The 21,722-nt window shown below is 42.1% G+C and overlaps 1 protein-coding gene across 12 annotated transcripts in view; it reads left to right on the plus strand.

Annotated features, from left to right (window-relative positions):
- The first annotated feature begins 4,572 nt into the window (after positions 1 to 4,572).
- ERC2 (ELKS/RAB6-interacting/CAST family member 2) overlaps positions 4,573 to 21,722 on the plus strand; it is a 909,167-nt gene continuing 892,017 nt past the window's right edge. For 7 of the 12 annotated variants that reach the window (XR_013960983.1, XR_013960984.1, XM_080676100.1 and 4 more), the window contains exon 1: positions 4,634 to 4,897. The gene's annotated coding sequence lies outside the window, so the exon portion shown is untranslated. Of the gene's footprint in view, positions 4,898 to 21,722 lie in introns of all 12 variants that reach the window. The other 5 variants (XM_080676097.1, XM_080676102.1, XM_080676099.1 and 2 more) reach the window with 1 other exon arrangement.

The following is a 21,722-nucleotide window of genomic DNA, read 5'->3' on the forward strand; positions in this document are numbered from 1 at the left end:
ATCCATTGGTTGTCTCCCACATGCCCTGACTGATGTGCCTAGAATTGAACCTGCCACCTTCAGTCCAGGGCCAATGCTCTAACCACTGTGTAAACTGGCTATGGCTCTTCTCACAATAATTCTTGAGTAGGCTTAATAATTATGGACAAATCATAGCCAAAAGTGAATAAAATGAATTAGTTAAATAATGAAAAGTGATGTTAAAAATCTTTCAAAAATTTCCACAGAAAAAAAGATATTTCGATGATGCTGGATTTTGAAATGCTTGCTGTGATGCTTAAGGCTGCAAAGGTCTTAAAACATCCCTGGCAAAGAGAATTCATTTAGTTAAGCCAGTGGTTGGCAAACTGCAGCTTGCGAGCCACATGCGGCTCGCGAGCCATGGTTTGCCGTTCTGTTGACTAATGAGTTTGCCGACCACTGAGTTAAGCCAATAGGTTGGCTTCATAAATGTCAGGTGATTATTTCCTGTTGTGGGGTTGTTTGTGGGTAGTTATTTGGGTCTTTTTACTTTTATAGCAGACTACTGATGTTTCTCTTGAACTAAAATCTACCCTGAGACATGTACAAATGACTTTATGCCTAAGAAGAACAGGTAATTGTGAGCTGTTTAGGGATTTTGTTTCTCATCTAATTGTATTTTTTCCACAGCCAATGACTGTTCTGGGTTACTAAGACATGCCCATGGTTCTAATTGCCAAATGTGATGACTCTTCATCATATATCTCTCATCTGACCTCAAAGCACAATGAGATAGTCACCTTCTGGATATCTCCATCATGAGGTTCCTGGCACCTCAAATGTGTAATGACCCAACTGAACCCATAAGTTGTTATAAATTTTCCATAAACCTGTGCCTCCCACCTGTATTTCCAGTATTAGTTAATGCCACATTATCCATCCAGTTGCCCAAATCAGACTCCTGGGAGCAGTCTTGGCTCCTCCCTCATATCCCACATCCAATCACTCATCAAGTCCAGTTAATTTTGCCTTGTTGATTTTGGAGCCAGACTGACTGATGTTGGAGGAAGTAATTGAGAGGACAGTGATTGCTAGTTACCCAGGAGCTGGACCTGGGAATCCAGGGTTCCTCACTCCCTTCCCTGTCCTTGGAATGTATGTTCTGCCATGGGCATTTTCTTGGGAGAATCAGGCCTCTATGTAAACTTTTTAGATTCTGGTGGGCTGGTGTGGAGATCTATGGGGCTTTTGGCTACCCAAGACAAGCTTTGTATGTAAGTTCCCTCACTTATTAAGTCTGCCACCTACCAATCTACAGGGGCCTGCCTTTCTTTTCAGTCCCTCCCTGTAAGGGGGCCAGTTTGCAAACCAACACCTGGGTTTGCATCTCAGTCCTGCAACTTTCCAGCTGTGTGACCTTGTTAAATTATTTTACTTCTCTGTGCATCAGTGTCTTTACTGATAAAATAGAAATAATAATGGTATCTTAAAGGGTGATTGTGAGGAATAAGTGAGGTAATACATACAAAATGCTTAGAACAGGGCCTAGCACATAGTATGGGCTATGTAAATATTTTTCTTTGCAATTGCTGAATTAAGAATGAATGCAAAATATCCATAATGAACAAAATATAAAAAAAGAAAAAGAGACAAGTAGTTGCTGCTGTCTATTTTATGACCCTGCATCATTGTCCAACTAAAACAGTTGTTTTCAACCAGTGCTCACTTACAGGGCCACTTGGCCATCATGTCAACCCGCTGGGTAGGTTATAAGGTTTAACATAGCTGTCTACTCTCCTCTCTCAGACAAGCTTGCTTGGCAAAAGTCTTAGAGCTCATTTCTTAATGACTTTAGCATCATGGTTTTGGGTGCCATAGTTCTGATTTAGGCCACCACAGTCTACAAGCTCACCATTCAGTATCCACTGGCTGACTTATTCTCATGGCCCAGTCTCAAATACTGTGGACTCGCCCAGGAGCAGATGTCCATCAGACACCACTCTCTTCTAGCTGCTTGCTGGTCTGGGCCGAACACAGGATAAAGCAGGGAAGTTGGAAGTGGCAGGCAAATTTTAAGACATTTCCTTGAGAAGAATTTTTTGAACCTCAGGGAAAAGGTTGACTGTCCTTCCTGTGTGCTCCTACAGTTCCAGAGCTTTGTCCCTTTATAAGAGGTATTGTTATGCCTGTTTTTCTTGTCTCTCTCTCTTACTGTACTGGACAGACCTTGAGGGCAAGGTCTCTGAACCTATAGGACAACACAGAGTAGATGCTTAGTAAGTATTTGTTGGGTGAATGAATGAATAAATATGTGAGAAAAAATATCTGCCATAAAAGTGTGTGCTTCCTCTGACATGCTGGAGAAGGTATTGCCATGGAGGAAGATGTGAAAAACAAAGTAAAACAAACAAACGAACAAAAAAAACATGAACAAAAAACCTGAAACCATATAACAGGTTTAATAAAACATAGCATGTTTTATAATCTTTTGTCCTCAAAGGTGAGAACCTGCAGTGGCTACTTGTAAGCATTCTCTCTCTCTCTCTCTCTCTCTCTCTCTCTCTCTCTCTCTCTCACACACACACACACACACACACACACACACACACACACAAAGTTAGAGAATGTTGGCTCTGGAAGAGATCTTAAGATCCTTTAGTTCAGTTTTTTAATTTTCAGATGAGAAACGTAAGTCCTAGAGAGGGTAAAGATGACTTATATCATTAAAATTTCTAATCCTTGTTCTACTACATAAAGTTGCTTTCTACTTGAGGTGGTTATTTTTTTTTTTAAATATATTTTATTGATATTTTACAGAGAGGAAGGGAGAGGGATAGAGAGCTAGAAACATCGATGAGAGAGAAACATCGATCAGCTGCCTCCTGCACACCTCCCACTGGGGATGTGCCCGCAACCAAGGTACATGCCCTTGACAGGAATCGAACCCAGGACCCCTCAGTCCGCAGGCCGACGCTCTATCCACTGAGCCAAACCGGTTTTGGCTTGAGGTGGTTATTTTTAATTTTTTCAAGAACCCAATGTGAAAGAAATCTGTTGAGAACCATAGATCTTCCCTCTGGGAGAAAATGTACATAGGCATATAAACAAGAAATTATCACCAGAAGTACAAGGATTCTTGTTTAGATTCCATGGATCAAAGGTTAAGAGAATGGGTGGCCAAGACTGGTGGACCTTAGGCATAGATTTAAATACATTTTCAGCTGGGTATGTTACCTGACTTTTCTGAAAGATAGTAAACACAGAGTTTCTGTGAGAGTAGTTGAGAAAATGTAAGTGCTGCACAGAGGGAGGTACTCAATAAACACGGGTCACATTTCAAAGGATATGGGATTTTAGGACTTGTCAAAGGACTCTTGACAGGGCTTTAGTATATAACAAGCCTTTTCAGCCCAGGCTGTCTAGGATGTACAAGGGAAACTAAACACAACAAGTGTAGCTTGGGTTTCTCCGGGGAGCATCTGGGTCAACAAAATGAGTGCCAATTTCTTGGTGACTGGGGGAAAGAAGAGGGGAGTGCAGAGACCTCTGGGGCCGTGAATCTGTGAAAAACCTTCAATACTAATAATGTGAAAGGAAGGCTTAAGAACAGGGCATTTGGGCTGGAACAGAAAGGCATCCTCCTCTTTCAGTACCCACTTCCTTCATTTAATATTTGAAATACCATCAGGGCACGAAAAAGGAGTCATCCCTAGTCACTGTGCTGATGCCATACCTCTGCTCACCCAGACATCCCAAGGCTCAATTTGCTTCATTTTCTGAGTTTCCCAGCAGGAGATAGTTCTATCTGGCCACTGAAATTGCTGGAAGCAGACTCATCAGGAATGGAAGGAAATTACTGCTCTAGGCCTGTGAACGGACTCTCAGTGAGAGACCAAATCTGGATACACCTATGACATTTCGAATCCCCTGGCTAATATAAAATGGTAGCAGTTGGGGCTCCAGACTTGTTGGGTGGGAGCTTTTTCCAATGAAAAACGTCTCCAACTCCTCCTGCGCCTCACCTTGAGATGTGTGTGTGTGTGTGTGTGTGTGTGTGTGTGTGTATGAATGAACTCAGACACTATCTTTCTTCCTTAAATGGGAAAACACACACATTGCAGGGCATAGAGGAGGTACTCAATGAATGATGGTAACGATGATGATGATGTATTTTTTCTTGCTCCCTTCCTTTATTCCATTCTCTCCTTTCCTTGGGGGTACAAGCAAGTAAAAAAAGTCTTATGAAATCCCTTCATCCATCCTAAAGAAGATTAAGCTAAGGGGAGGTGCGGGGGTATGGAAACCTCGACCGCAACTCCAAAGCTTAAATTGAAAGATAGTTGCAGCCTCTCCACCAAGTGCCATCCCTGCCCCTGTCGCCGAGGCCACCTGACTAGTCCGGGAGTGGCTGGCAGCTTTTGGAAGGGCTGTCAGGGACAGAAGACGGGGACCAGCTGCTTCCAGACAGCGGCCTCCAGGGAGAAGGCGCTTCCAAGACCCCAGCCGTGCGCACCACGCCCTGGCCGAGCTCCCCGCTGCCCCCCGCGGAGGCGCCGCGTCCCCGCCCGCCCCCCCACCCCACGCTCCCCGGGAATGCTGGGAATGTGAGTCAGGGCCGCGGCGGGAGAGAGCGCCGAGCGCCGGCGGGTGGCCCGGCGGAGCGCAGTTCAGCGCCGCGCGAGCGCGCGTGTCGGGACTGCGGTGGGTGCCGCCCCCTCGGCCGCCAGCCCCGCCCGGCCCCGCGCGGGCCTGGGCCCTCGGAGCGCACCCTCCCTTCTGCCTCCCTCCCTCCAGCCGGCTCCTCCTCCTCCTCCACCTCCCGCTCCTGCTTGCTCGCACTCCAGCGCCGGCTCCGGCTCCTCCCGGCCGCCCGGGGCCGAGGCGACGTGAGGTTGTAAAAATCCATGTGGGGCGGCCCCGGGCGAGCATCCGAAAGGTGAGACGTCGACGTCGGGCCGGGCCGATGGGCGCCGGCTCCCTCGGGGCGCCCGTGCCCCGGCATCTCTAGTGTCGGGCGCCCCTCACTCTTGGGGAGCTGCAATGCGTTATCGGGGGGAGCCGAGGGGTGAACCACCCTCCTCGGCCGGGGCTCTCTGGGGCGGGGGAGAGGATGGGGCGGCCTAAAGGCGGGTTTGCCTTCATGGAGAAGCCCCCGGGTTGGAACAAGTGCACGGCTTCCCCGGCGCGCTTGTCCCGGCGGCCGGGCCACCTCCCGCAGTCCCTCCCGGCGGCCGCCCTCCCTGCCATCGCCTTTCTTCTCTCCAGCTCCCACTCTTTCCCCCTCTTGCTTCAAGGGGTGGGGTGTTCGCGGGGCAAGGGTCTCGGGAAACCTCAAGCAGAACAAAGTAGGGAAAGGTGCAGCCCCAGCCCGGGGGGTGGGGTCCCAGGCTGCCTCCCTGGACTCCGAGGGTAGCGTGTTAAAAAAAAAAAAAAAAAAAATCCGTGTCATGGAAAATGAAGCTGGGTTAATTGGGGAAGGGTTGGGGGTGGTGGTGTATGAAAACGAATACGATGTGACATTAACCTGAACGACATTCCTTCCTTCCCCCTCACCTTCTCGGGATTATACAAGAAAAGAGGTACTTAAAGGGTTGTGCCTATTTTTCCCCTTTAATTTACCGTCCAAGCCTTTGAAAGATCATTTTAGGACAGTGAAGATTACGAGTGCTCTGGTGCGCTCGTAAACTCTCTCATGGCCCAGTCTTATTTATTTTGTACTTAAGGGTCTCTGTTCTCCTCCCCAGAGAGGGAGGGTCCGCGCAGTGTGAGCGGATCGATTTTAGGCGGCTACCTGCCTCTGCGAGATGAAAGACAATTTACTCCCGGAGCGGTGAATTGTCAGCGCCCTGAGTGATTGACAGGCACACCTGCCATTTATGTGGGTAGAACAGGGACAGTGGAACCCCAAGAGCCAATCAATGCTCGGGAGAGGAGGGCAGTTCCCACTTGTCATGGCTAGTTTCCTGGTTGGCTTTTTAAAATCAGTGGTTTTACTTAACCATTGGTTTCCACCAGGTATGAGGCTCCAGCTGTGAAAGGCAGACAGGCGGGAAGAAAACTCTTCCAAATGGGCTTAGAAGCAAGTATAATTTGACTTGTGTTTGTTTCTTCCACCCCCCTTTATTAGTTGTAGTAGTTGGGGATGCTCAGGCCATTGATTTAAAAATGAAAAGGAAATGGGTCTGTGTAAAGAATGAAATGAGGGTGGGGGGAAGGGTGTTGGGGGTTAGACTTATCTTCCTTTATAAGAGACACCATTTACTGTTGAGCTGTCTTGGGAAGGGTGTGGCACTTTGTCTCTCATGGTCTCTTGTCCTTGTAAAGTCGCATTGTCTCTCAGCCTACAGTATTTGGCTCTTGGCGCTGATGGGTGAATTTATGAGATATTTTTGAAGCAGACAAGCATGCTTTATTAGAATTACCACAAATAGAAGGGATTCTTTTAGTTTTTGACAGTGTACATCAACTTCTGGAAGTGAGGGCTGGCTTCTTCACTTCCAGTTTGGATGTCAGTTTGGAGGTGGCAGTGGGGTCAAACCAGATCCTTTCTGGAGAGTAGAAGAGTTTGCCTTTGAGGTGAGTTTGCTTAGAAAGTGAGCCATCTTGCCCGTCTGCTTCTGTGCTTTAACAAAAGCCTTGCACAGTTTGGTGTGTGGATAATGATGGAAACACGGCTTTCACTAGCAAGACTTTTATGGTTGGATGGATTGTGGGCGGAAGGACCAAATCCTTCTTAATTTTCTGTTAGTGAAAAGCTTATTTTTCAACATTCTTCTGCCTGAATTCAGTAGAAGAATTACTGGTTGATCCAGAGAGCTGTCACCTCATAGAAGCTGTACCTGGATGTGAATACAGACCTGTGAATTCAGCATTTCATGAGCAGATTATGAGCCAGAGTTCACAGATTAGGACAGTCTTCATGTAGGAGCTGGGTTTGTCAAGGTAGTGTTTTCACTATTATCATTATTATTGTTATTTCATGTGCTAGCACTTTGCTGAGTACTTTATATGCATTATTTTTTTTAAAATCTGGCAGAACCTCTATTAGGTAGCTACTATTATTATCCCCAAATTACAGATAGAAGAAACTAAAGGAATTAAGTATCTTGATACAGCTAAGTGTGAAAGTGAGAATTTGAGCCCAGGTTTCTCTGACCCAGAGTCGATGACCTTGGCGATGGCCTTGAATTCAAATTTTGGTAGTGTGATCTGCATGTGTCCAGTCTGAAGTGTAAGCTATCTCAGCATACATATGGCCTATTCTGTTAAGAGTGCACTGCGATGTCCATGGCCTTTGTATTGTCCTCTTTGCCTTGCCACTTTGAAGGCTGTTGCTTCCACTAAATAGGCAAATTTAGTAACTTTGTGATTTATATACTTCTAGTGTGTCAGCTTTGGCCCAATGGAAATTTGGTTCCCAAGTTAATAATGACTTAAAAGAAGGTAAAACAAAACAAAATCCACTCTTCCATTTTACTTGATACTTTAAATTTCCAATTGGGATTTCAAAAGAATATATTTCTTATTGTTGATAGTATTACAGATATCTCCCATTTCCCCTTTCTCCTCCCCCGTTGGAATTTTTAACTGGTCTTGGTCGAATACATGCTCTTAACATCATTCAACTGGCTCTTTTTTCACTAAGGGATTGGAATTTTATTTTATCTTTCACTTACAAAAAGGCTGGTTTTCATTAGTGATTGAATATAATTTTATTTAAAATTATTTTATTAAAATAATATGGCCATCTTGTTTTACTATGTTGGAAAAGTCACAAAACTTAAGCTTTATCAACGTCTTCCTACTGGCGAAATTCAGTGGTTATGGTTTTCCAAAACAGGTATCTTGAAAAATGTGTTTCGATGAATGGTGTTGGAGTCCACAAACTCACCTCAACAGGTAGTCTTTGACTTTGGTGGAGATGACTTTGTACAATCTACTAGGGCATCCTTTCACCCCTTTTATCAGCTAAGACATTAACATTTGGCTGTCTATAAGAGAGACCTACTTGGCTAACCAAGGTTAGTTTTAGCAATGTTTATATTATTCCGTGATACTTTATTGTGATTTTCCTTATTTTTGAAAGCTAGTAGAATAAATGGAATGCAAAAAAAGCACTGATATTAATGATAATGTAGTCTCATAAATTTAAATCAGTTGATCCAAAGATAGAAATCACTGCGTGTACCAAAGGCAGAGATTCTTCAGCCTGTTCTTTCTTATGTGAAGAAAAAAATGAATATGTAAGAAGTGCTAAAATATATCAAATGGTAAAGTATATATTAGTCAACTTTTGGGGCATAACAAAAATCCCTGACTTACAGCAACAGGTCTATTTATTCTCACACTCATGTGTCTTAGGTTGAATGTGATTTGGCTGTCCGAGGCTGGACTCATTGGGGTGAGTCTGTAGGCTGCAGGCTGGGTTCCGGTCTGTTCCACTTGTGTTCTGGGGCCCAAGCTGAAGGGATAGCAGCTACTTGGGGCATGCTCTTCTTAGGGCAGGTCACTGGATTCAAGTGGCAAGCCAAATTGCACAAGCAAATGTCTTTTCCATTAGCAACCTTTTTGGTTAGAGCAAGTCACATGGGGAAGCCCCTATATCCATAGGTAAAACTAGATTCTGCCCATAGTAGAGAGGGAATATTTGATGAACTATAATCTGAACTCCCACAAAAGCATGGTGTTATTAGAGAACTTTATAATTTTTTTCTTCTCATTCTTGGGGAGTGCAGTTTTTATCCCCTTAGTCTCTCAGCTTTATGACATATGAACCTAATTGTTTAGCTTTTGCATTTCAGAAACATACCATGTTTGATTCTAGACTGTAAAAACAGGTATAAGAATGTATAAGAATTTCTTAAATTATTCAAAGAAGTTTTTATCTGATGTCCTGCCACCATAGGACCTCTTATTAGGAGTGTCAGGAAAGACTTTGTGGATGAAATGGCATTTTCATGGACCTTGAAGCAGGGATAGTGTTGGATATACAGTTAGAGGGGTGGATATAATAGACATGGAAGGAGCACATCTGGATATAATAAGTTATTCTGTTTGGCTAGAGGGTAAGATAGTTGAATAATAATAACAATAATAGCAGCAATTATAGTTTTACTTTTTTATAAAATATTTTTTTTATTGATTTCACAGAGGAAGGGAGAGGGAGATATAGAAACATCAATGATGAGAGAGAATCATTGATTGGCTACCTCCTGTATCTCCCTACCAGGATTGAGCCTGCAACCTGGGCATGTGCCCTGACCGAAAATTGAACTGAGACCTCGTGGTTCATAGGTTGATGCCCAACCACTGAGTCATGCTGGTCAGGCTATAGTTTAACTTTTATTGAACAGTTAATTATGTGTGAGATTACTGTGCTTAACACTTTACATAAAATATCTAATTTAACCTTGCTGATTGGCTATTCAACATTTATTCTGTTCTAACTAAAAGAACCCCAGCTTTGTTTGAGATGGGAATATGTCTATCTCCCTTTCCTGGACTACCTTATAGCCTAGAGTGGCTCAGGTCTTATACTAATGTAAGTGGGTGTTGTTGGATGGGGGCTTTCCTGAAAGCTCAGTGAGGACACGCTTGGCTGGTATATGCCCCAACAGCTTTTGGCCCCTTTCTGCTTATTGCTGTTGGGAACATAGGTGCAATGCCTGGAGGGGCAGCAGCCAACTACAACAACAAGATGAAACCATGTATTAAAAATGAGAAAACGGGAACCTTGAAGGATCTTGGTCTCGATGACATTGTTGAGCCATAGCATTAGTCTAAACTGCCTTCTCCTGTATTTATTGCATAAAACAAATTCCTTACTTATAAACTACCAGTTGTTTCTTGTAGTCAAACACAATCCTTACTGATACATACCTTCTCAGGAGCCTCTCAAAGTAGATGTTCTCAAACTTATTTTATCAGTGAGAACATAAAAACTCAGATTAAGGAACTATCACAAGACCTATAATTCATTGCTATGTCTTTTTCCTTTTTTAATCCTCACCCAAGGATGAGAGAGAGAGAGAGAGAGAAGAGGGGAGGGGAGGGGAGGAAAGGGAAGGGAAGGGAAGGGAAGGGAAGGGAAGAGAAGAGAAGAGGAGACTCATCCTGTTTTTGGCTGGACAGGATAAATACCACAGTGGAGATGATGTTCCCAAAATAGGCTGGTTTAAGACTGAGAGACACCTGGATTCTAGGTTGAAAAGTTTGAGTATTATTTCATGGACTAGCAAGTATAAGATAATTAGAAAATGATGGAGGCTGGAGGTTGGGACCATTGAGCTTAAGTATGTGGTACCCAGTGCTTTAGTGTGAATGAAGGTGGAGGAAAAGCTGGGTATAAAGCAAAGTTGGGACCATAAGGAAATGGAATTGAGTGAACACATATCATAGTTGGCTGTTAACCTGTAATCTGAGAACAAAAATTAAAGTCTCCTGAAGGTTAGTATTAACTTCTACTAATGGCTTCACATTTGCCAGAAAGTAGGGAATGGGTAATATAGAGAATTGCTAATAGGATGTGAATCATTATTTAGTGCAGTAGGGTGGGGACTTCTACTTATCATCCATATCATATATTGAACCCTTGATGAACCGCTGTGACATGATTTTGGTCTAGGTCTGGCTCCTTTGTGCCAGTTCAAGGTAGCTGAGATGAAGGGTAAAGCCAGAGGGTGGTGCAATGGAACAACACATTCTGTCAGTGGACTTATTTCTACATCTGCTAAACATTGTGGAGCTTTTTTGGGGGTGAGGTGGGGTCACTTTAACTTCCTGTTTTTCCCCTCTCTGTTCTCTCTACTTTTTAAATCTGTAAAATAAAGGATTTGGTTTACATTTGTGGTTTTTCAAATGTTTTTCAGCTGTAGACCCTTTTTTGTTCCCTAAATGAAAGCTTATCCGGACCCTCAGTATATTTATAGAAAAAAGCAGAGTTGCTCTGGAAATTCAGGGTCCAGGTTTATGTTGTCTGAGGTATCTTTATGTTGAGGCCACTGTTCTAAAATGATCCGACACAGCCGCCCAGGTCCAGGATTATGTGAACCTTAGAGCTGTCCAGATGTTTTATTAGAACATTCTCTGGGATAAATCCTTTTATTATTCCACAGCTTTTTGTGTTTTAGTATCATCAGTGGTAGAGACTGTTAATGATCCCACAGTCGCTTTTCCTGTCTTTCCAGGCAAATGTTGGAAGTGACTTGTGTCACTTCTATGCTAGAACACTTAATTTTCAGAGTGAGACCATCCAGCACTCTCTTTTACTGCATGATGGTCGAGGAAGCACCTGTTGAAATGGAGTCTCCATCTGCCTGGGTCCCTGAGTCACTAAATGAGCAAAGCTTTCAGTCAGCTGACATCAGACTTATAACGTGACCGAGAAATAAACCTTTGTTGTTTGAATTCATCAGAATTTTATGATTGTTTATGTAGCACTTTTCTTTAGCTTATCTTTACTGATGATAATCTTTTAGCATATCTGCTAAACTGTATTTAACTTACTTTTTAAGTGTCTTTGGGATCAACCTGAAGCCAAGCCAACTTATCCTTACTTTGTGCTTAGGAAAGAAGAAGGCAGGCATCTACAATAGCTGTCCATGCAAGTTTTTGTACTGATAGAGTCTCTGAATTGGAATACTTGTGCTTGATAACATTTGTTTTCATGTTGTAGAAGTGTGAAGATATATGGTGGAGTGCATCTTGCTTTTCTTTTTATTTATTGATTGATTTTAGAGAACATGAGGAAGGGAGAAGGAGGGAGGGAAGGAAGGAGGGAGAGAAAGCGAGAGAGAGCGAGAGCGAGAGAGAGAGAGAGAGAGAGAGAGAGAGAGAGAGATTGATTTGTTGTTATGTATTCATTGATTGCTTCTTGAATGTACCCTGACTGGGGATCGAACCCACAACCTTGGCATATCAGGATGACATCCTAACCAGCTGAGCTACCTGACCAGGGCACATCTTGCTTTTCTTTTTAAGAAAAGTCTTGCCCTAGCCGGTTTGGCTCAGTGGATAGAGTGTCGGCCTTCGGACTCAAGGGTCCCAGGTTCGATTCCCATCAAGGGCATGTACCTTGGTTGCGGGCACATACCCAGTGGGGAGTGTGCAGGAGGCAGCTGATCGATGTTTCTCTCTCATTGATGTTTCTAACTATCCCTCTCCCTTCCTCTCTGTAAAAAATCAATAAAATATATATTAAAAAAAAAAAAGAAAAGAAAAGTCTTTAATGCCCTGTTGCCTTTTTAGGTAATAGAACCTCAGTGGGGAAGAGTAATGATGAACAGTTACCATAATAATGGCTACTATTGATTGAATACTTATTTATTGCTCTGTGAAATATTTATTGAGCATCTACTATGTGAGAGGCACTGGGATATAGAAGTGAATTATAGATAGTTCCTCATTTGTAGCGTATACTCTAGTTGGGGCTCCTGGATCGGTTTGCTCTGTATTCTGTGAAGGACACCATTTATTGAGTATACTATATGCTAGGTGCTTTATGGCCTTATTTCATATTGTCCATAGAGGTAGGTTATTCAGATTTTATAGATGAGGAAACTAAAGCTCAAAGAATTTGATAGGCTGTATGAAGACAAGAGCTTTTGCCTTTTGCTGAATCCCCAGTGTCTAGAAGAGTGTCTGACACATAATAGATGCTTAATAAGTATTTGTTGAATGAATGAACAGAAGAATGTGCTCAAAGTTAATGCTATGGCAGAGCCAGAATTTGAGTCCTAACTGACTCTCAAGTCGGCTAAATTATTGTTGGACATAGTAGGAGCAGTGTGTGACCCTATGATTACAACAGAAGCAACAGCTGAGCCCTACCAGTGTCAGTGACAAACCTCCCAAGAAGATCCAGGCTATCTTTCACAACTAGGGCCTATTCCTCTGTGTGATTTATACTCAAAGCTACTACCTCACTGACTTAATTGCTGATATAATTGGTCAACCCTCTCTTGGGAAAGTTCAAGTTCTATCCTAGTGGATTTTCTTAGCCTGTTTTCCAGGGCTGTGCCTCAAATTCTGCTTTTAACCTTTTGGACATTCCTTCTCCACTTGCATCTTCCAGATTTGTTGCTTTGAAGTTCCACGAAATCTCTAGTTGCTGGCACCTACTGGGCACTTAACAAAATTAAAAGAGCGAGAGAGAGAGAGCCAGCAATTTCAGGAAGGAGCTAAGTGATGACTTTTTCCTGGAAGTCAACAGCGAGATTGCCATTCCAGCGGGTGAGGAGTATGGATTGGGTCAGAGGGCATCTCTGGGATATACCTGTAGTGGGAAGGCCAGTGGCAGTGTTCATAGATGCCTTATACCAGAAACTTGACTTTGTCATGGTTGGTTCTTCAGATTTTACATTTTGCTCACTTAATTATCTTGCATCGTGTGGTATGTGTGGGGTTGTGTGATAGTGTTCCTTCTTTTTTCCTGCTTTACAGGTTTCTACCCCTAAAGGTAGTTGTCATTCTGTGATCTGAGTATGAATGAATTGCAGGCAGCAAAGTGCATTCCCCGTAAATGTATTAAAAGCAAACTATTAATTCAAGGCAACTTCCTAGTGGCTTAGAAGACAAGAACTTGAATGGGAATTGAGTAATGTGACTGTTCTTTCAGAATACTCTCAGATCCTTATGCAAACTGTAAGAGACTTTCCACTAGAACAGTATGGCTAATTATAGCAAACAAGGGCAGGGATTTATATAAGAAATTGAATCTAGTCATGCACTGTAGTTACTAGTTCTTAGGTAGTGGATTTCTCTAAAATAAGGTGGGTGTGGTTGAGGTGGGAAGTTCATCTTCTGTGGGCCCAAAGGTGACTGAAGGTGGGTTTGGGGTCTGGGACCTGCTCAGGGGTTGGGGAATTCTGCTCTGAAGGTACAAGGTTGAGTGGCTTTGGAAGATGTGAAGTTGGGATGGTATCATGATCCTTGGTTATTTTCTCGGTGACAAAAGATGGCTTTCTTGTGCCTTGTTTAAGGCAGATTAGTCATACTGCCTTACTGCCAGCCAGCTCCAAGCTAATATCCCCTGGAGGAGCAAGACTGGTTCAAAGGGCAGGATGCTAGGGGAGCAGTGTTGGTGATTCTTTTTCACACTGGGCTCTTGATGTGTTTTCTTTCTTTCTGGTGATGTGTGTTTTTTCTTGCCTTTAAAGTAAAATTTCCTCCTACCCCTTCTTTGTTTCCCACTTTGGTTCATTAGCTATCTTATTCTTGAAACGTCTTCACGGGAAGAAGTAGGAGGTAGGGTAGTGAATGAGATGATACCTTGGCCATTCTTACGAGCTTGTTGAAAATAGGTTCTGTATGCTGCTGGGTACAAAGACAACTGAGTTTCAGTGACTGCTGTTCACCGGGCTTGTGAGCATGGAGCAGTTAGCCAGGATACACAAGGGAAATTTCCCCTTTTTTGTTACGTCTGAGAAAGAGCTGTCTTTTCATACACAGGCTTTGAATACATTGGCAGGGGCCACCTTGAATTCAGCAACATGAATAGTTGCTTAGAATAACTTCAGAGCAGATTCTCTTGGATATAAAGATATGAGCACTGATCTGTGAGTCAAGAGACCAAAGTTCCATTTCTGGCTTTGCCACTAGCTTTCTTCTTATTTGGGGGATCTTTGTTTTTTGATATGTTTCAAAATCATCTGGCCCTTTTCCAGATATAAAATTATATACATATATGTATTTTTAAATTTACATATATGTTGATTTTTAGAGAGGAAGGGAGAGGGAGAGAGAAATAGAAACATCAATGATGAGAAAGAATCATTGATTGGCTGCCTCTTGCATGTCCCCCATTGGGGACTGAGCCCGCAACCGGGGCATGTGTCCTGGTTCATATGTTGATGCTCAACCACCGAGCCATGCTGGCTGTGCTAAAATGATATATTTTTACAACAGTTTTTCTCATGCAAAGGATCAACTAAGTATCATTTTATTAGCTATTTTATCCTGGAAAATAAGAATGGCTGGTGTGCTTTCATCATGGATTTTATTGACAAAGAGTTAAGCCATTATATCATATATTTACTGTATGTGTGTGTGCTTGCTTCATGCCAGCCCTCTGCAACTATTAACAGAGCAGGTGATTCTGGAAGGTTCAGGATTGTAGCCAGACAAATCAGAAGGCTGTTGTAATGGGAGCTCTTGTAGGGGAGCACCCAGGCTATCATGGAAGACTTAGGAGATTAATGCATGAAGGATGAAAGAAGGCTTCTTAAAGAAGGTGAGGTGGAGCACTAAGTGAAGTAAGCTTGTTTTTGAAGGTGCAAAAACACAAGGAGTGGTCTAGGTCCAAAAGTCAGCAAGAGAATAGGAGATTTGGGGTTTGGGGAGGTGAAAGGAGACCAGTGGAACTGGAGATTAGCTTGAGGGATGATGAGAGAAGCCAGAGAGAGTGACAAGCATGAAGATTCTGTGATCCACTAAGGAGATGAGGTTCAAGCTTAACTATCAAGGGATTGCATGGCAATGACTACCAGCTTTTGGTGTTTGTAGGAGCATGGGGTTTGAAATTGGGGCAAGAGAGTGGCAGGATGACCTGGAAAACAATAGAAAGATTATGGATATGGCCTTAGGAATCCTAACAGTGCCCATTCTAATTTCATTGACCAAACACAATTTATTTAGCCTTAATAACTTTAAAAGACCATTTTCCAAGTGAAGATGCTCCTGATAAAAGATCTGTAGTTGAACTCCACACTGCTTGTTGGTTTTGAGAATCTCTGAATGTCATCTGGGGCCCAGTTCTTTTTCCTGAGTTTTGAGTAGAGCAGAAAGAGTGTGGATCTTGTTTTAAAATCTTTGCAAATGATTGCAGTTAATGGATGTAATTAAACTGACTTTGTTAGACTAATAGAATTGGAAATACTTGGAGTAATTCATAGTGTATACCTTCTGAAAGTGGTGTGAGAAAGATCATGAATGGAAATGGTTTAATAATTCCCTGAAATGTGCAAGATTGGGAGTTATGTATTGGAACTGTATTCCATGCCCCATGCATATTAGCTGCCTCTGACTCTACTTCTGTATGTCTTATACAACTTTTCTGATGTTAGTTGGTACATGGTTACATTGCCTTTCATATGTTAATCCTGATTTCTCTGCTTTAGCTTGTGAGCCAATGTTTTGAGCTACTATGTCATAGCCTTACTTGCTAACAAGTAGTTTTTATTTCACTAGTGTCACCATTTTTGTATATCAGAGTTTGTGTAATCATTTGAATATTTCTTGAATCTTTTGATTATTTTATAAAAAGTAAGTGGAAAATGGGAAAATGCAGGCAGTGATATTGGGAGTAGTATGACCCTCATAAATGTAATGTAAATGTAATTGAGGCAAAGTTGAAAACCATTAGACATGCCCAATATGGACAGGTTTTAGACTTCGGTTGGCCAACTGTAAATAGTTGTGAGGGATAAGAACAGAGTTAAATGCTATGGAGGTAAGCAATATTGGAAAAAAGCTTTGGGGATTATGATAAAGGGCAATATGTAATCTAGGATTTTGTCATTCATTTGTTTTGGGGAACAGAGCTTTCCTTTTTAACGTGTAAGTCTAGTCAACTTTTAAAAACCACATATTTAGAAATGTATTTTCTATAAAAGTAAGGAATAGAATTTAGATTTCTCACTAGTCTTACTTAGGAGCATCTACCAGAGTCAGTAACCTATTCCTTTGGTTTGCTAATTGGCATGGGTGATCATTGTGCTAACAAAATTCTCTCTGTGTTTTGGCAAGCAAGTAAAGAGAAACCAAAGCACATAAAATGCTCCATCACAAAGGATACACCTGAATGGAGTTTTATGATTCCATGGTTTCATTTGTTGTGCCCCATGGAACAGGAAAAGACTAAATGCATCTTAGTCCTTACCATAAGCCTTGGTGATGCTACGATGGTAGATTCAGAGCCAAAGAGAAAGAAGGATAAGAATTAAGTTTTGTGTACAATTAATTCCGCAGGTCAGGAGGATATGGTGGTGGTCTGTCTGCCTTGGAGGATCTTGCTGATATATGGGAGCTTGTCTAATGTCCTTTATGGGCTCAACCCACTTCTAAGGCAAGGATTGAGTTGGATGCAAAATTCCAGTTCCATTTGATGCCTGTTGTGGTTAGATGGTAAATGTTAAATCATAGGAGATATTAATCAGATAGAAGATGGTAAACAATAGCTCTTGAAATGGAGAGACATAGTTTAGCTTTTATTAAAAAGGCCGAAACCGGTTTGGCTCAGTGGATAGAGCGTCGGCCTGCGGACTGAAGGGTCCCGGGTTCGATTCCGGTCAAGGGCACGTACCTTGGTTGCGGGCACATCCCCAGTGGGGGGTGTGCAGGAGGCAGCTGATCGATGTTTCTCTCTCATTGATGTTTCTAGCTCTCTATCCCTCTCCCTTCCTCTCTGTAAAATATCTATAAAATATATTAAAAAAAAAAAAAAAGGCAGATAACTATTGGACCAGAAATCCAAGGAACTCAGTAAGTGCCTACTATGTGTCAGGTATTGTGCTAAGCACGTCAAGTATTATCTCATTTAATCTTAACAATAACTCCACGATCCAGGTATTATTTCTCAAGATGAGGAAATTAACATTTAGAGAAGTTAAGAAACTTGCCTATGTGTCTTGGTTTAGTTTTACCAGAAGCAGACCCTAAGACAAGTGTTCTAGTGCAAGTAATTACATGGGATTTACAGGGAACAATAGTAGGTGAACAAAGCACATGAGACAGAGAGGAGAAGGCAGCCAGTGGATGAGACATTATTAAGTAAATTATTGCACTCATGACTAGAGGCTAATCTCACAAGGAAACTCTGGATGTAGCATAAAACACCTGCCTTAGGATGGCCTCACATGAAGGATAAATAAGCAGTTCCTGTCAGTTGTTTTCGAAAACATTTATTTTTTTATGGTAAAATATACATAATATAATATTTATCAGTTTAACTATTTTATTTGTTTATTTATTTATTTACTTACTTGCTTTCAGCAAAAAGAAGGGAGAGGGAGAGAGACAGAAACACAAATGATGAGAGAGAATCATTAATTGACTACCTCCTGCACGGTCCCTACTTGGGGATTGAGCCTGCAACCTGGGCATCTGCCCTGACTGGGAATTGAACCCTGACCTCATGGTTCATGGGTTGATGGTCAACCACTGAGCCATATAGGCCAGGCCCAGTTTAACTGTTTTAAGTGTACAGTTCTGTGGTAATACATACATTCACAACGTGGTGTAACCATTACCACTATACATCTCCAAAATTTTTGCATCACCCTAAACTGAAGCTCTGTACCTATTAAACAATGACTCTCCAATCCCTCCTGCCCCGAGCCCTTGGCAACCACTATTTTACTTCCTCTCTTTATGAATTTGCTATATTTTAGTTACTTCATATAAGTGGAATCATACAATATCTGTTCTTTTATGTCTGGTTTAATTCACTTAGCATAACATTTTCAAGGTTCATCCATGATGTCACATGAATTAGAATTTCAATTCTTTTGTTTTGTTTAGTTAAACCTCACCCAAGGATATTTTTTCCATAGTTTTTTTTCAGAGAGAGAGAGAGTGGAAGGGAGGGAGGGAAGGGATATATATATATATATATATCTCAATGATCTCTCTCTCTCTCTCTCTCCATATATATATGTGTCTCTCTCACAATGATCTCTCTCTCTCTCCATATATATATGTGTCTCTCTCACAATGATCTCTCTCTCTCTCCATATATATATATATATATATGGAGAGAGAGAGAGAGAGAGAGAGAGAGATCATTGTGAGAGAGACACAATGCCCTCCTGTTCTTGCCCCATCTGGGGCCATGGATCGAACCTGCAACTCAGGTACGTGCCCTTGACTGGGCATCAAACCCAAAATCCTTTGGTGGATAGGCCGACACTCTAGCCACTGAGCAACATCGGCCAGGGCGAATTTCGTTTCTTTTAAAGGATGAATAATATTCCATTGTATTTCTATACCACATTTTGTTTATCCAGTTATCTGCCAATTAACATTTGGTTTGTTTCTACCTTTTGACTGTTGTCAACAATGCTTCTATGAACATTGGTATATAATTATATCTGTCAGTTGTTCTTTATTCCATGGCACCATGGCACTTTCTTTTTTTTGTCAGCCAGTTTGTGCTTTATTGACACCGCGATGTTCAGGTCTTGACCGCTTACTTCCACAGCTGCTTCTTGGTCTTCAGATTTTCTTCATGCTTGTTGAGCCGGTGGCGCATGGCACGTGTTTTCTTGGGCCGCAGATCCAGGGGCTTGTACTTCTTGCCCTTGTAGAATTTCCTGAGGTTCTCTTTCTGAGTTTGGTTAATGAAGGTTAAGAGCACGGGCAATAGACTTGCGAACACCTCGGATCTTAGAAAGCTTGGAAGCTGCGCCGCCTGTCACTTTGGCTACAGGCAGCTGGGACAGCTCCACCAAGTCCTCCCAGCTGTTTGAACAGCTCCCTCTTGCCGCGGAAGTCCCGAGCCTTAATTTTGGCCATGGCTGAACAACCCGCCCGCCGCCTGCTCGGAGAGAAAGAGGTATTCCCTGGCACTTTCATCTTGCCTCCTGCAAGAGTAGAGTAGTTTTCCAAGATTCAAAAGAAGTTCATTAGTAGGGCACTTAACAGCATCTGCTCACAAGGGCCTTACCCAGGTAAATGGAGAAATTGGTATTTGAGTCTTGGATTCTTGACTCAAAGCCCCTGCTTTCCACTGTTCTACACTGAGCTGCCTTTAATTACAAGTGTTACAGCAGCGAGATGCAAACATGAATGAGACATAGTTATTGCCTTCAGGGACCTCTCAGGGTTGGATCTGCTCAAGGGAAGACAGTGGTATCACTTGGTGCAACTGGAATTCATGGAGCCATTATACCATGGCATTGCAGGTGTATGGGTCCCCTTTTCTTTTCACAATCTGTGGGAGGCATGCTTGGGCCAGGCACCACTGGACTCTTTATGGGGCTGTGCTCCAGGACAGGCATTCACGTATGTACCGATGGTTGAATCATGAGTTTCAGCCTGAACCCATTATTGCTTTCTGGCCTTCGCTTGAGCTGTTTGCATGACTATGTTATCAGCAGGATTTATCCTCCTTTGAGCCTTTCCAACGATTGCCTTCATCTTGATGTCCAAGTACCAGGAACAGCAGTTAGTTAGGAAACAAATCAGGGACTAGGAATGATAAAGAAAATATACATTTGGAGATAATTAAAATGCTTGGTTATGTGTTTCTTTGTCTGAAAAGATCATTTATAAGTGATTTGCTTTTACCTAGAGACCTAACATGAAGTATTTTGTCCCTGAAAGGATGACATTACCTAGATTGGTATTCTGGCAAAGGAGGAAAGAAATGCGAGAAATCAGTGAGAAAATGCTGCCCTGTATTTTTACCAAAGTGTTGAATATTTCGTTTCAGTGCCACATCCATGCGAGCTGGGTGTATTAGTCAGATGTTGTTAGGTTAGGCTGAGGTAGCCTCCAAATCTCAATGGCTAACTATCTCATGGCTGTGTAAGGTTCTTCTCTATTTTGTCTTGATTCTGGGACTCAGGCAGGAAGAGGAGTCCCTTTCTTGGAGGGGCCATTCTCATGGTAGAGAAGAAAAAATCCCCACAGTGGTTTACTCATCAGATGGCTATTACCACGTCTGTTTGGATATGGCATGCCACTTCAGTTCATGTTACATTTGACAGAACATGGCCAAGCCTGATGCCAGTGAGGCAGAAAGGGTTCTCCTCCTGTGGGAGGGAGACTGTAGGGAATGAGACAACGAGAGAGGACAGTGAATATTTTGAATAAATGATGCCATATATTGCACTGGCTAAAGTTTTACTCTTATGTGCAAATTGCTTAGCACACTTTTAAACCAGGTAACCTTTTTAGACCCAGTGCAACATGTTTAATTTTGTCATTCTTTTACTCATAAGGAAAAACATATTGTACTTAAGAGTCTAGTTGCCTTCCTGGGATCCATGTAAAATCAACCACATAGCTAGTATTAGTTTTCTTAAAAGACAGTATCAATCAATTGTACTGTCTTTCAAGAACTGATCGAGATCGAAGGGAATATTAGGGCTCAGAGTGGAATGGCTTTCATAGTCATGTGAAATTAGTAGAGAACAAGAACTAGTTATTAATAACTGGCTGATCATACGTTAAGAAAACAACACAGGTGTTGTAGTTAATATTGATGGTGATGAGGGTTGTTGTTGTACTGAGTTATTTATTTACTAAGGCTTAAGCACTGTGCTAAACTCTTAGGTTTTCTCTGATTTAATCACAACTCACCTTATATTTGTGTAGTACCCATTGTTATTCCCGAGACCATTGTTACTAACTGAGGTACTTACAAGGCGGGGAGAGGTTTGTTAGCTTTCTCAGATAATAAATGTGAGATTCAGGACTCAAACCCAGTGTATGTTTAATCACTTAACCAGCGTTTCTCCGAGTTGGATGAGGTCCCTTTTAAAGAAGATAATTTCTTGTAGAACCCCAGGGTTGACTTAAATTATTGCTATTTTAATGAATACTTTTAATTATCAAACATAAAGTTAGAGAGGTTCTTTATTTTTTTTTAAAACTCCTACAGCTTTTTTTTTTTTAAAAAAACCGTCATCTGAGGATATTCTTTCCATTGATTTTTTAAGAGAGAGTGAAGGGAGTGAGGGAGAGAGAGAAAGATAGATAGATAGATAGATAGATAGGTAGGTAGATAGATAGATAGATAGATAGATAGATAGATATGTGAG

The sequence above is a fragment of the Plecotus auritus genome (assembly GCF_963455305.1).
Source record: "Plecotus auritus genome assembly, chromosome: 6".
Classification (NCBI taxonomy): domain Eukaryota; kingdom Metazoa; phylum Chordata; class Mammalia; order Chiroptera; family Vespertilionidae; genus Plecotus; species Plecotus auritus.